We start from the raw sequence: 14,523 nt of genomic DNA, 5'->3' as shown, positions 1-14,523 counted from the left end.
GTCGTTGAATGCCCAGAAAGACCATCTTTGTCTTACTTTGCCAAACTGTACTCCTAAATAAATGGTTTATTAATTAAAAAATCAGAATAAAACAACAAAACAAAACAAAACAAAACAAATGGCTTATAGGTTCACTGATGATTGCAAAGTCTCAGCAAGTCTATAGCTGCCCATCCTATCTAAGCCAGAGCTGTCTTCCATTAAGGTGGAGAAGGGTTAAAGAAACCTTTCCTGGTTACAGATTCAATCCCATATCACCTAGAGCCCCTCGAGATCCATAATCTTGCCAGGATACGATCTAGCCCATTCTTCAAGTAATCCTTGAAGTCCAAACTTCTCCTTAAAAAGCACACTTTCTCTTGGGAGTTATGGCATTATTTAAATCACAGTCTTAAAACCTGCTGCACTTGTATCTCACACTCTGTTAGCAATGAACATAATGATCTGGAGCCGGTAAAGATGGAGAAGGTTCCAAACTCAGCCAACATGCTTGATCTTCAAGAAACCCTGGTTTCAAGTTCTCCCCATAGGATACAGCTGCTTTTCATGTTTCATTCAACAAGTACTTAAAACCAGCGAAGTACCAGGCTTTGAGTTGGGAATGCAGCAGTAAACAAAGCATCTCTCCCCTAGTAGAAGGGTTGGTGGTTAGGCCAATCATGTAAATGCCTCCACTGTAAATAGGTTAACTGCGATGAGCTAAGAATGGGGGAAATCTCATCTAAGGAAGGTAAGGTCAAGATTTGAAGAAAGGGTAGGAGTTGTGGGAACAGCATGGTGAAAACCTTGGGAGAAGGGAGGAGTTTCACCAACTCTAGAAACAGAGAAGTTCTGCCACCTGGCTGTCCGACATTCTTGAAACCTAGAACGGATATACCAGGAGGATCTCTATAGTAAAACCTCTGGGAGATCCTTTAAAAAAAATAACCCTCTGCTTCTTAATTCTACTATAGGGCTCTCTCTTACAGAGATGTCCTTGGCCTATACAACGCCCCAAAGATTACTGAATTGTCTTCCTTTACTATCATTTTGCCCTGTCCACAGGCAAACTAACTATATTTCCAAACTCAAGAAATCCAGAGAACTGAAGAGTTTTTATTATATAATTTTTCTAGGGTGAAAGGAAATGAAAACAGGAAGTTGCAAATGTATTCCTAAAAGATCTACAGTAATATGATGTCTGAAGAGCAACATTCCCAAACTCCAATAACTACTAGAATTTGAACTTCTGTAGGTGCTTCCTTCTGGCCCTTTTTCCTTCTAGATCATCACATTCATTTTATCACAGTCCTGGTTAGGATCATTTGTTTCCAGTAGCCCATAGAGTCTTGGACCAGGCTAGAGCAGTTGTTCTCAAATTATAGTCTCTGAGCTATATCACTAGGGAACTTGTTAAAAAATGCCAATTCTTGGGCCCCATCCCAGATCTATTAAATTAGAAACTCTGTGTATCCCAGCAGTCTTTTAACAAGCCTCTGGACAACTCTGCTGCATGTTCAAGTTTGATAACCACTGGCCTATATAGGAGCTTTTACCCATCTCTATGAATCTCTCCTTTCCCACCCAATTCCTTGTAGCAGTTTGTAATTACAGATGATATTTCCACAGTCAACCATCCCAGCCACCATGTTCCAGTCCTGAGGGCTTTCAAAAATTCATTGCTGTCCTATACAAAAATTCATTGCTGGCTATACTCCAAATAGCCAGTAGAAGCCTAGAATCATGGCATGTGGGCAAACGGACTTCTTTTACTTTGGATAAATGAGATTACATAAAGATCACACTGCATAATTGCAACAATCAAATCTTGAGGGATCCTGTTCCTCACCTATTTTTATTTCCTTATCAGATTCCTTCTAGCTCACAAATGACACAATACCAACTAATTTCCCAGCCACTGCTGGAGTTATTAACTCTTTCCCCAGTCTGTCAAATCTACCTGTAAAAACCAAAACTATACTCATGAGAGACAAGGAGAGCTACAGGGAAATATTATGATGGGCTGACTTTTCAGGTCCTTTTCCTGGAGTTTCTTCTCCAGGGAGGAGAAGGGGGTCTTCAAGATTCCCAGGACCATTCTATTTACAAGTCCTTTCACTTTACTGAAATACTCTCTATGAAAAGCATATAAACTTTAAGGGAATGCCTGTTAAAATAATTAATTATAATTAATAATTATAATTAATAATAATGCCTGTTATCTCAATTAGATAACATATTTGGTCATAGATAAGAGCTCTAGAAAGAGAATAAATAATAAGCTGGATTATTTTAATGTATTCCAAAATTGTACCATTGGTAGAATTAAAATACAGTGAAATCTTAACTCTCAGGTCTACTTGGTATTCAGATAAATGAAGACAGATGAAGAGCAATCAGTGAACATTCCAGTTTCCATTCTGTAGTCTCCACTTCTATTCTACTTCCAAATCCCCTATCCAGTTATTTCCTACCCTTTATGTCCAAGATAGTCCATGTAAACCAAAAGTTCCATTGGATAGAAAGATAGATTTTCTAAATAATACTAGAGCCCTTCATTCATTATATTTGGGGGAGTTTTTAGAGGACTAATTAGAATTTTCTGAAAAGATCGTAAAAAACTGATATACAAAATGATCAATATGGTAGGAAACCAGTAATATTCTTGGAGCTCTGTATCTGACCACTATGTTCTTCCTGGTGTCCTGTGCCTCTCATATCTGCTCATTCTATCATTTCAGCGAGCTAGAATTCTAGAACAACTTAAAGACGTGATCAGCCTACCTTGAATATGTACATACAATGTATTCTAATCAGAGAATCTGAAATTAAATGCTCACCAGTTTGTCTCATTCACGTCCACCTTAGGATTTTAACGTTCTCAAAATTGTCATTAAAAAAACAGGAACAAGTAGTTTAAGGAAAGCTATTTTTTTAAAAAAAGATTTTATTTACTTATTCATAGAGACACAGAGAGAGAGGCAGAGATACAGGCAGAGGGAGAAGCAGGCTCCATGCAGGGAGCCCGACGTGGGACTCCATTTCGAGTCTCCAGGATCACACCCTGGGCTGCAGGCGGTGCTAAACCGCTGCACCACCAGGGCTGCCCAAGGAAAGCTATTTTTATTTTTATTTTATTTTATTTTTTTATTTTTTTATTTTTTTGGAAAGCTATTTTTAAAATATACTCTCTAAAATATAGTTACACACTGGTTTACTATGAAAAATATGATTATAACACGAATCTTATATATATCAGGTTTCCAATGTCTCTCAAAATATGGTGAAACCTTAACACTCAGGTCTACTTGGTATTCAGATAAATGAAGACAGACACACAGACAGCAATCAGTGAACTTTCCAGTTTCATTAGTGTGGAAATTACTGGGGAAATTATTCATTAGTGTGACGCTGGATTGATTTTATCGCACATGCTAAAAAGGTTTACTTAATTGCAAATTTTATATGTGGGAACAAAAAGAACACAGCTGTTGCATTTGGAAATAAATATTTCATATAATTACTACGAGTTTTTGATGTCGCAGATACTGCATCAGGAACTGATTGGATAAGAATGGGTCACCATCAGTTCCTAATGCATTGCCTTCAGCATCTAAACAAGCCTCAGTGAACACCTCATGTTAGATGTGCTGTGATGTGTTTATGGTTATACAGCAAAAGAAGCACTTTTAATTTAACCCTGAAGAGAAAAGTTTCTAAGAGACATGATCCCAAAATGCTAAAAAACCTATCGTTAGCCTACCCTTTTACAGATTTATCACTGAAGCCAAGGAAGTCAATCTAGTCTCATGTTTGTGCCTATACTAACACTGGTACTTTCCTTGCTAAATATATTTACTCAACAAAACAACCTAAAGCTGCTGATTATTTTTATAACTTGGGAAAAAAATTAAGAGACAATTTTGGATTTTCTTACCTTTGCTTTTTTTGTTTTTTGTTTTTTTTTTTAACTTAAAGGCTTATGGGGTTTACATAAGCATTGCTATTCGAATAGGGATTATTTCCCACTATTACCACTAAAATAAATGTTATTAAAAGAAAAAATGCTACAAAGCAATTACTATAAAAGATAACCTGTTAATTAAATTCTACTTTCAACTAGCAGAAAGTCATTTGTACTTCTAGCACTTTCTAGTTGAAGGGTCCCAGCAATTTGACAAGCTAGCTCATTTTACTTCTCTTACTAATTCACTATCAAGTATTTGCTGAACACCTGTTGTATGCAAGCTACTATCCTGGGCATTTGTGATATAGGAGTGAGCAAAATGATACTAGTTTTACATACTAGTGAAGGGAGCAGACTAAAAATTAATTTGTAACATTCTGTGTGAAATCAAGAGTCTCCAGAAGAATAACAGTCTTAAAATAGACATGTTTTAACATGGATTGAAGAATATTGTATATAAGCCACAATACAGCTTTTGTGGGTACATACTTGTTAAATAAATTCCATAAGCAATTTAATAAGTTACTTGCCATATATTCTACGTTATATATATATATTTTTTCATACAGTCAGCTGAATATGATCCCCAAAGGGAGAAAAGGGTACTATGCAGGCTCTCTGAATAGTCTTTTCTATAGGTAATGTGAGACATAAATTTAATGTTTATTAAATTTAAAAACAACCCAAATATGGCCATACAGTGTAGTCCCAGTGGAGTACTACACAGGCTAATTATCCTAATTATAAAAGCAATCCCCAATTCCAGTCATATCTGACAAAGAACATCAAAGGAAAAGCAATTCATAAGCTTTAGCAACACTTCTAGGAATCTCCTCTCTTGTTTTTGGTTTCCTCATAATTGCTCAGGAGCTCTGAATCTCAATTCTCTAACAGTTGCCAACTGCAAGACCCCGGCCCTCCTGGCTTTTTGTATCTTTTTTCCTCTCCTTTCCTCCCTGCCTCTCTAGTTTCCCCTTTGCCTCCCTCCTCCCCCTTCCTTCTCCCTTTCCCTCTCACTCTCAAGACTCTATAGAATCAGACCCCTGGATTCTCTTCCAGTTCTTTCCATTCTTCCCTTGTTTACAATACCCGGCCACTCCATTCCCCACTGCTCACATAATTAGCTCACTTCAAGTCTCTTCAAGAATGCCTTCCCCAACTACCATATTTAAAATAGCACCTCCAGGGGTGTCTGGCAGGTTCAGTCACAAGAGCACATGACTTTTAATTTTGAGGTTGAGATCAAGCCCCATGTTGGGTGTAGAGAGTACTTAAATAAATGAATAAACTTGAAAAAAATAAGTAGAACCTCTTACTTCCATCACTTTCTATCCCCTTACCCAGCTTGATTTTTCTTCATAGTACCTATCACTACCTGACAGTTGTTGTATTTTTATTTTTTTGTTTGGGATTTTTTTCATTCTCTGACTTTCTTACCACAATGTAGGTAGCTTGAAGGCTGGGACTGTATATCCTTGCATCTAGAAAATTTCCTGGCATATAGTGGGCTTTTAGTATTTATTTGAATAAAGGAGGCTTTTGTACTGGAAATCATCATTTTAATTCTTCTTTTCAGAACAATAGTGTATACCTAAATATGAAATTTTAGAAAGATTACTAATTAGGTCTTCAGGACTTTATCTACAGTCATTCCTGCGGTGCGGGAGGGTGGGAGGTTTTAGAATCCAGTCCTATATCTTTAAATACTATCCACATGCAAAAGAATCGCAAATTTGTATTTCTCGCTCTAACTGTTCCCCTAAGCTCCAGACCAATATATCCAACTCTGGATTGGATTCATTGGATGAAATGGGATCCTGAAACTTGGAATGGGGACAGATGGGAAGTTCCTGACAAAGCTGGGGACATTGAACTTATAAATTGTGAGGTGTTTGTGGTGAAAGTGGCCTCTCCACCTCCTCCTCACTTCCTCCAACTTGATGGGATTAACCCTGCACTTCCTGAGAAAACTAATGGTCTCTACTGCAGTAGTTTCCTTGTAAGATGATGTGGAGTCTCCACAAGAGACCCTCACCCTCACCCCAGCATGCCCTTAAAGGTGAGGTACAATGTGTCCCATGAGGATATGTCTATAATCCAGAAAAACTACTTGAGTTCTCTAACTTATATAGATAGAAATTCAGAGAATAGGTGTGGGAATGGATAATATGAGTGTGAAATAATTTTGGAAGGAACATAAAGTTGAATCAGGCCAAATTTATTGATATGAGCTCACTAAGTAGAGATTTTGAATTTAATATTGAAGAATGGAGAGTTAGAAAGGGCCCTAACAGTTTGATTGGTTAGCTAAAACATGGACCAAAAGGAGTGAATTAGAAATAAGTGAGTGAGTTAGAATGAGTGAGTTAGAAATGTCAGACTCTACCTTGGTTAAATGTAAATGAAGGATTCAAAAACTTAGGGAGATTGGAGTGTTAGAATGGATTTGTCATTTAGGACCTGCTCAACTACGCTGGGAGGGTCCAGAAGACATATAAATTCATGAGAGAACCCTAGACCCCTGAAGAGCTCTTCTCAGTAAGTCAGAACTTATAGTGGGAACAGAGGCCATTGCATTGGGGGAACCTAAATATGAGGAGAATAATTGGATCCTGGGTGGTAGCAGCACTCAACCACCAAAGGCAAGGTGGGCATGGTTCCCATAAGGGACAGCATATTCAAAGGGGCCATAGGAATAGTCTAACTCATGACTATGGCATTGGCTAGTCAATCATGGTATTCCTAGAAATAAAATAGGAAGCCTACTAAATTCTTACTTATCTGTATAAACAGAAAAGTTCTAGGTCAAGTGAACAAAAGACTAAACTGAATCATAAAATTAACCACCCTCAATCAATTCCTAGACTTGAGCCAGTTTACAGACCCAGAACTCCTTGAGTGAAGGGAGGCTCGGTCCCCTTGAAGAAGGACCCCAGTACACTGTCAAAATTTTATACTGTTTATCTTTCTCCCAGTAGGTCCCATTTCCAAAGGGACCTACAGACTTTTAACAAGGTAATTATGCACTAGGGAAAGGAAATAATTAGACCTTTAGGGAATATGAACACTGCTCTAAACTGATACTAATTCCATGAGAACCAAAATGTTACTGTGGTCCACAAATCAGAGTCTGAGTTTATGTAGGTCAGGTCTTTTTTTTTTTTTTTTTAAGATTTTATTTATTTATTCATGATAGACGAGAAAGAGAGAGAGAGAGAGAGGCAGAGACACAGGCAGAAGGAGAAGCAGGCTCCATACTGGGAGGCCAAAGTGGGACTCGATCCCGGGACTCCAGGATCACGCCCTGGGCCAAAGGGAGGCACTCAACCGCTGAGCCACCCAGGGATCCCTAGGTCAGGTCTTTGATGGAATTTTAGCTCAGGTCTATCTCTCAGTTGGCCCAACGGGTACCTGGACCCATCCTGTGGTTATTTCCCATTTTTTAGAACACAAAATTGGAACATATATACTCAGAAACCAGCAGAATTCTCACATTGATAACCTGACCATAATTGCCTACTATGGTAGGAAAGGTTATGTAGAAGCCATTAGAATTATATCTACCTAGGGACCCTGGGTGGCTGAGTATGTTAAGCATCTCACTCTTGATTTCACCTCAGGTCATTATCTCGGGGTTGTGGGATCAAGCCCCATATCTGGCTCAATGCTGGGCCTAGATCCTCCTTAAGAGTCTACCTCTCCTTCTGCCACTCTGAAATAAGGAAGGAAGGAAGGAAGGAAGGAAGGAAGGAAGGAAGGAAGGAAGGAAGGAGGGAGGGAGGGAGGGAGGGAGGGAGGGAGGGAGGGAGGGAAGGAAGGAAGGAAGGAAGGAAGGAAGGAAGGAAGGAAGGAAGGAAGGAAGGAAGGAAGGAAGGAAGCCATATCTACCAGGAAAAGCAGTGGACCAAAAGCAATACCTCACACCTGGAGGAAGAAAGAAAGAACAAGCAAGCAAGCAAGCCATATCTACCAGGAAAAATAGTGAACCAAAAGCGATGCCTCACACCTGGAGGACTTGCAGAGATTAGTACCTTCATGAAGGACCTAACAGAAGCCAAGAGTTGTGATTCCCACCACATCCCCATTCATTCTGCCCATTTGGCTTTTGCAAAGGATAGATAGATCTAGAAGAATGACTGGATTATTGTAAGCTTAATCAAGTACTACCAGATGTGGTTTCATTGCTCAAGCAAATTAATATATTCCTTGGTACCTAGTATGCAGCTATTGATATAGCAAATGATTTTTTTCTCCATACCTGTCAATGGGGACTACAAGAAACAATTTGCTTCACTGTCCTATCTCAGAGATATGTCAATTGTTCAGCCCTATGATATAATTTAGTTCACAGAGATTTTGATCCCCTTTACCTCCAAAAGATATCATACCTATTACATTGATGACATTATGCTGATTGAACCTAGTAAATAAGTAGCAAGTACTCTAGACCTAATGGTAAGACATTTGCTTGCCAGAGGTAGAAAATCTGAAAAAAATTCAAGGGCTTTTTACCTCAGTGAAATTTCTAGGAATTCACTGGTATGGAGCATGTCAAGAAAGCTCTTCTAAGGTGAAGAATAAGTTGTTGTATCTGGGGCCCCCCTACAACTAATGCAGAGGCACAATGCCTAGTGGGCCTCTTTGGATTTTGGAAGCAATATATTCCTCTTTTTACCTTACTGAGTAATTGAAAAAGTGGCTCATTTTGAGTAGGGACCAGAACAAGAGAAGGCTCTGCAATAGGACAAGGCTGCTGTGCAAGCTGCTCTTCCACTTGGGCCAGATGGTCCACAAATCCAATGGTGCTCAGTATTAGTGACAGAAAGTATGTTGTTTGGAGCCTTCAGCATATCCCTATAGGTGAGTCCAGTGCAGGCCCTTAGGATTTTGGTTCAAAGCCCTACCAACTCCCCTAAATAACTATTTTCCGTTAAGTAATATATCTTGGCCTGCTACTGAGTGTTAGTAGAGACTGAATGCTTTACCATGGGCCGCTAAGGTAACAGGTGATCTGAGATGCTGGGAAAAAAAAAAAAATTGAGCATTAATCTGATCCAGCAAGCCATAAAGTTGGGCATACACGGTAGTACTCCATTATCAAATGGAAGGGGTAGATCTGCCATCTAACCTAAGCAGGCCCTAAAGACAAAAGTAAATTATATAAAGTGGCCCAAATGCCCATGGTCCCTCTTCTGCTACACTGGCCTTTTTCTCCCAGCCTGCACCTATGGCCTCATGGGGAGTTCCCTCTAACCAGTTAACAGAGGAAGAAAAAACTCAAGTCTGGTTTACAGATTGTTCTTCTGCATGATAGGCAGGCATCACCCACAAGTGGACTACTTCAGCACTACAGTCTCTTTCTGGGACAGCTCAGAGGAGAGCAATGAAAGGTAACCCTCCCAGTGGGCAGAAGTTCAAGTAGTTTAGCTGATTGTTTACTTTGCTTGGAGAAAGAAATGGCCATAAGTATAAATATATATTGATTCATTGGCTGTGGCCAATGATTTGGCTGAATGATCAAGGATTTGGAAGGAACATGATTAGAAAACTGGTGGCAGGGAAATTTGGGGGAGAGGTATAGGAATAGACCTCTCTGAATGGGCTAAAAAATCATGAAGATATTTGTGTTTCATGTGAGTATTCACCAAAGGGTGACCTCGACAGAGGGGGATTTGAATAATCAAGTGGATTAGATACCCATTCTGTAGGTACCAGTCAACATCTTTCTCCAGCCACCCTTGTTATCAGGCAACAGGCTCATAAACAAAGTAGCTTAGCCATGGTATTAAGAATGGAGGATTTGCATGGGCTAAGCAACATGGATTTCCATTCATCACTACTACTAAATACCCTATCTGCCAGCAGGTCACTACTGAATTCTCAGTATGGCACCATTCCCTAGGGTGATCAGCTAGCACCTGGTGACACATTGATTACATTGGGTTATTTCCATCGTGAAAGGAGCTGCATTTTGTTATTACTGGAATAGACAATTACTCTGGGTATAGATTTGCCTGCCTTCCCTGCATGCAATGCTTCTGCCAAAACCACCATCTGTGTGGACCTATAGAATGCTTTATCTATCATCATGCTAAGCCACACAGCATTTTTTCTGAGCAAGGGATTCATTTCTAAGAAAAAGAAGTATAGCAATGGATGCATGCTCATGGAATTAAGTGGTCTTACTGTGTTCCCCACCATCCCAAAGAAGTTTTCCTGAAAGAATGGTGCAATAACCTTCTGAAGACTCAGTTACAACATCAGCTGGTAATAATACTGTGTAGGATTGGGGCAAGATTCTCCAGAAGGCTGTATACACTCTAAATCAGCATCCATATATGGTGTTGTTTCTCCCATAGTCAGGATTCATGGGTCCAGGAATCAAGGGGTGGAAATGGGAGTGGTACCACTCACTATCACCCCTAGCAACTCACTAGCAAAACTTTTGTTTCCTGTTCCCATGACCTTATGCTCTGCTGGCCTAGATGTCTTTGTTCCGAAGGGAGGAATGCTTCCACCAAGAGACACAACAATGATTCCATTGAACTGGAAGTGAAGACTGTTGCCCAGCCACTTTGAATTCCTCATGCCTCTGAATCACAGGCAAAGAAGAGAATTACTAGGCTGGTTGGGGTGATTGATCCTATTAAGGAGAAATTAGGCTGCTACTCCATAATGAAGGAAAGGAAAATATGTCTGGAATACAGGAGATCTCTTAGTGTGTAATGGAAAACTACAATAATGCAACCTAAGCAAGACTACCAATGGCTCAGACTCTTTAGGTATGAAGGTTTGAGTCATACACTAGGTAAAGAACCATGACTAGCTCAGGTGCTTCCTGATGGCAGAAAATACAGAATGGGTAGTAGAAAGTAGCGCTACATATGAGCTTAACCACATAATTAGTTACAGCAATGAACACTGCAATTGTCATGAGTATTTCCTCCTTATTTTCTTATGAATATATTTGTCTATTTGTATTTTTATATGTACATTTATATATATGTGTCATATATTATATATACATTTATATATATAATATATAAATGTGTGTATATATATTATATATGGCAAATATCTTTGTTTTCTCTTTTGTTTACTTATCATGTAACATAAGAACTATTGCTAATTTTACATCATAGTACATAAGTTACAGGATATCAAGAAGAGTAAACTTTACTCAAGTAAACTTTACTTACGTGCAATGGGTTTGTGCATTTTGGGTTATATGCAGGATAGGTCTATCATGTTAGGTGGAATAATAATATTGTTATTATATTTATTTGGAGATTAAATGTGCATTAAGGAGATGCTCATGGGTAGCCAGATTGACAAAACGTGGACTGTGAGAGTTCTTTGTGTCAACTTGACTGGGCTACAGAGTGCCTACATATTTGGTCAAACATTATTCTGGGTGTGTTTGCGAGGATATTTTTGGATGAGATAAACACTTGAAGCAGGAGACTGAGTAAAGCAGGTTACCCTCCCTAAAGTGAGTAGCCCTCATCCAATCAACTGAAGGCCTGAATAGAAAAAAGAAGCTAACCTTCTCAAACGTAAGAGGTAACTCTTCTTACCTAACTACCTTGAGTTGGGACATCAGTCTTTTTCTGCCCTCATACTGGAACTTCCACCATTGGTTCTTCTGGATCCTTAGCTCGCCAACTGCAGATCTAAGGACTTCTCAGTCTTCATAATTGTGTGAGCCAATTCTTTATAAAAATCTCTCTTTGGGGACAGCTGGATGGCTCAGTAGTGGAGTGTCTGCCTTCAGCTCAGGGCATGATTCTGGGGTCCTGGGATCAAGTACTTCTCCCTCTGTCTCTGTCTCTGCCTCTCCCTGTGTCTCTCATGAATAATACAAAAAAAAAGTGTTTAAAAAATCTCTCTCTATGGATAGATAAGTAGATAGATTGATAGATTTTTTGGGTTCTGTTTTTCTGGAGAACCCTAATGTAGTTGGCATCCTTATCTGAATGGACAACTTTAACATGACCAGAACATAAATTATGTTTTGAACTCACAAGTTTGCCATTTTGTCCATCTTCACCATCTCAGCAAAGGCACTGACATCTATCTAGTTGTTCAAGTCATGATGTTGGGATTCACCTTGATTCCTTTCTATTCCCTCCAGCTCATCCCAAATATAGACCATATCTGACAACCCTCATCATCACCACTTCTTCCATTATAGTCCAGGTTCCCCACTCTCCTATACTTCTGCAAAAGCCTCCTCTAGATCCCCATTTCTATTCCCAGGGAGACAATGCTTAATGGTTAAGAGTGAAGAATCAGAATACTCCACTACTTATTTAGTGGTATTTGCCAAATGGCTTGACTTCTTGTGCCTCAGTTTCCCCATCTGCAAAATGGAAATAATAGCCTCATGAGGAGGTTATAAAGATGAGAGAAGAATATGCATTTAAATGCTTAAGACAGTGTGTGATATAAAATAAGCACTCAAATGTTAGCCATTAGTATAACAATTATTCGATTATTACTTTATTATGATTGCTCTGTGTATGTGTATTTCTCAACATTCTCTCCCTGGATAGGTGGAGTAATTCTTTAAAAAAGGAAAGGGGCATGACTTAGGCTTATTGTGGTGATAATTTTGCAATAATGTCTACCCTTCCCAATTTTATGTCACACAATTTGCTCCCTATATTTAGGAGTCAAGATCCCAGCAGGAACCTTAAAGAGTAATTGAAGGGACTTCACAAAAACCCTAGTGAGGGTTAAAGAGCCCAGAGACTTTGAAGGACTCAAGGACTTTTAACCGTAGCAATAGCGGAAAGCCAATACCTCACCTAGTCCTGAAGGGACAAAAGTAGAGTAAGTGGTCACCAGAATTGGAGCCCTAAGAAAGGAGCCACTGACAGAGAAGCCACTATCAAATCATAGCCTGGTTGGGTGTGGGAGTACAGGAAAAAATAGTCTAACTTCTTTCCTCCTCCTGCCTTTTGAGCTCCATCTAGTGTTTCCTGTTGGGTACACTCACCTGAACGCCAAAAGGCAAAGGAGCCCAGATAATAGAGTCTGAGAGGTGAGCCTACTGGCATACAGAAAGAGTAGAAAGTATATATGGAAAGGTAAATGCAAAATTTCCAGTACAATTCATCACTTTTGTTCCTCAACATCATCTCCTGTCCTTTATCTGTATGAAAAAGCCAAGTACGTAACATAGTTGGCACAATTGGTCCTATAATCATTTTTTTTAATTTTTATTTATTTATGATAGTCACAGAGAGAGAGAGAGAGAGAGAGAGAGAGAGGCAGAGACATAGGCAGAGGGAGAAGCAGGCTCCATGCACCGGGAGCCTGACGTGGGATTCAATCCCAGGTCTCCAGGATCGCACCCTGGGCCAAAGGCAGGCGCTAAACCACTGCGCCACCCAGGGATCCCTCCTATAATCATTTTATTGATGCTGGGTATAATATTAATTCAGTTATACCTACCTCAAACCTAAATTGTAAAGTTAGTCACCACCAATGCTCTTCAAATGAATTAGCAGAAAAAGGGAAGGAAAGGAAACAACGAATGTTCACACATAGTTATGTTAAACTGAGCTTCCTTGGGGCTTTTTAAACCACTAAGCCAACATGCACATCCTTGTACTGTCCAAGGTGATTGGCCCCAATTACCAAGGGGAAATTGGGTTACTGCTAGACAACAAGGGCAAGAAAGACTATGTCTGGAACCCAGGAGATCCATTGGAACACCCCATAGTACTCCTGAGCACAGAAATACTGGTGAATGGAAATAGTGGTGACCCAATAAAGACAAGACCACCAAGGACTTGTGTCCTGCAGGCACAAACATTTGATTCACCTCATCTGGTAAAAATTTCTGGTTAGCCAATGTTCTAGAAGAGGGTAAGGAATAGTATTGCTGTTATGATTATCAACATAGGCCTATGACCATCTACAGAAGCAGGAACTGCAACAACTTCCAATTTCACCAGATTATGACTTTAGTTCCTTGGTGAAGTGAATATGAGGAAGTGGATGCTCTCTTGGTTACTAGGATCTCCAAACCCACCCAGCTCAAGGCTTTAAGAAGAAGAAACAATTCCCTAAGTGGAATATTAAGTAAAATAGTAAGAGAGGCAATTTCCATCCCCATATCTCAAACATGAAGAGTGTAGTGCCCAACAGATTAAACAACCTGCTCTAGAATGTTCTTTTTTCAATCTTTACATAACTAGCTTCTTATTTCCAGACTCAGCTCAAATGTGACCCCTTCAAAGAGGTTTTCCATGACCATCTGTTTTCTAAAGTAATGTATTCTCCCCACCTTTATACACATACTCACTCTATGGTATGTTTTATTTCCTTCCTAGCATTTCACACACTCTGAAATTATTTTTATCTCCTTATTGATTCTATTTATTCTTCAATCCTAGAAGCCTATGACTTTGTCTTATTTCTTCAATACCTAGAACAGTGCTATATAGAAGATACTCCAAAAATACTTTTTTTCCCCAAAAATACTTTTGAATACCTTAAGGGCTGATGGCCTCTAAGAACATAAGGCAAGAGAGAACTGCATGCCAAAGTTCAAGTGTAAGCCAGAA

At 39.3% G+C, this 14,523-nt stretch overlaps 1 non-coding gene across 1 annotated transcript; it reads left to right on the top strand.

Moving 5' to 3' along the window:
- The first annotated feature begins 3,512 nt into the window (after window positions 1-3,512).
- Window positions 3,513-3,594, top strand: MIR217 (microRNA mir-217). Its single transcript, NR_049438.1, has one exon. It is a non-coding gene; the product is annotated as a microRNA mir-217 (primary transcript).
- Window positions 3,595-14,523: the final 10,929 nt, after the last annotated feature.

This window comes from Canis lupus, chromosome 10 (assembly GCF_011100685.1).
Source record: "Canis lupus familiaris isolate Mischka breed German Shepherd chromosome 10, alternate assembly UU_Cfam_GSD_1.0, whole genome shotgun sequence".
Lineage (NCBI taxonomy): Eukaryota > Metazoa > Chordata > Mammalia > Carnivora > Canidae > Canis > Canis lupus.
This window is presented reverse-complemented; position numbering and strand designations above follow the sequence as displayed.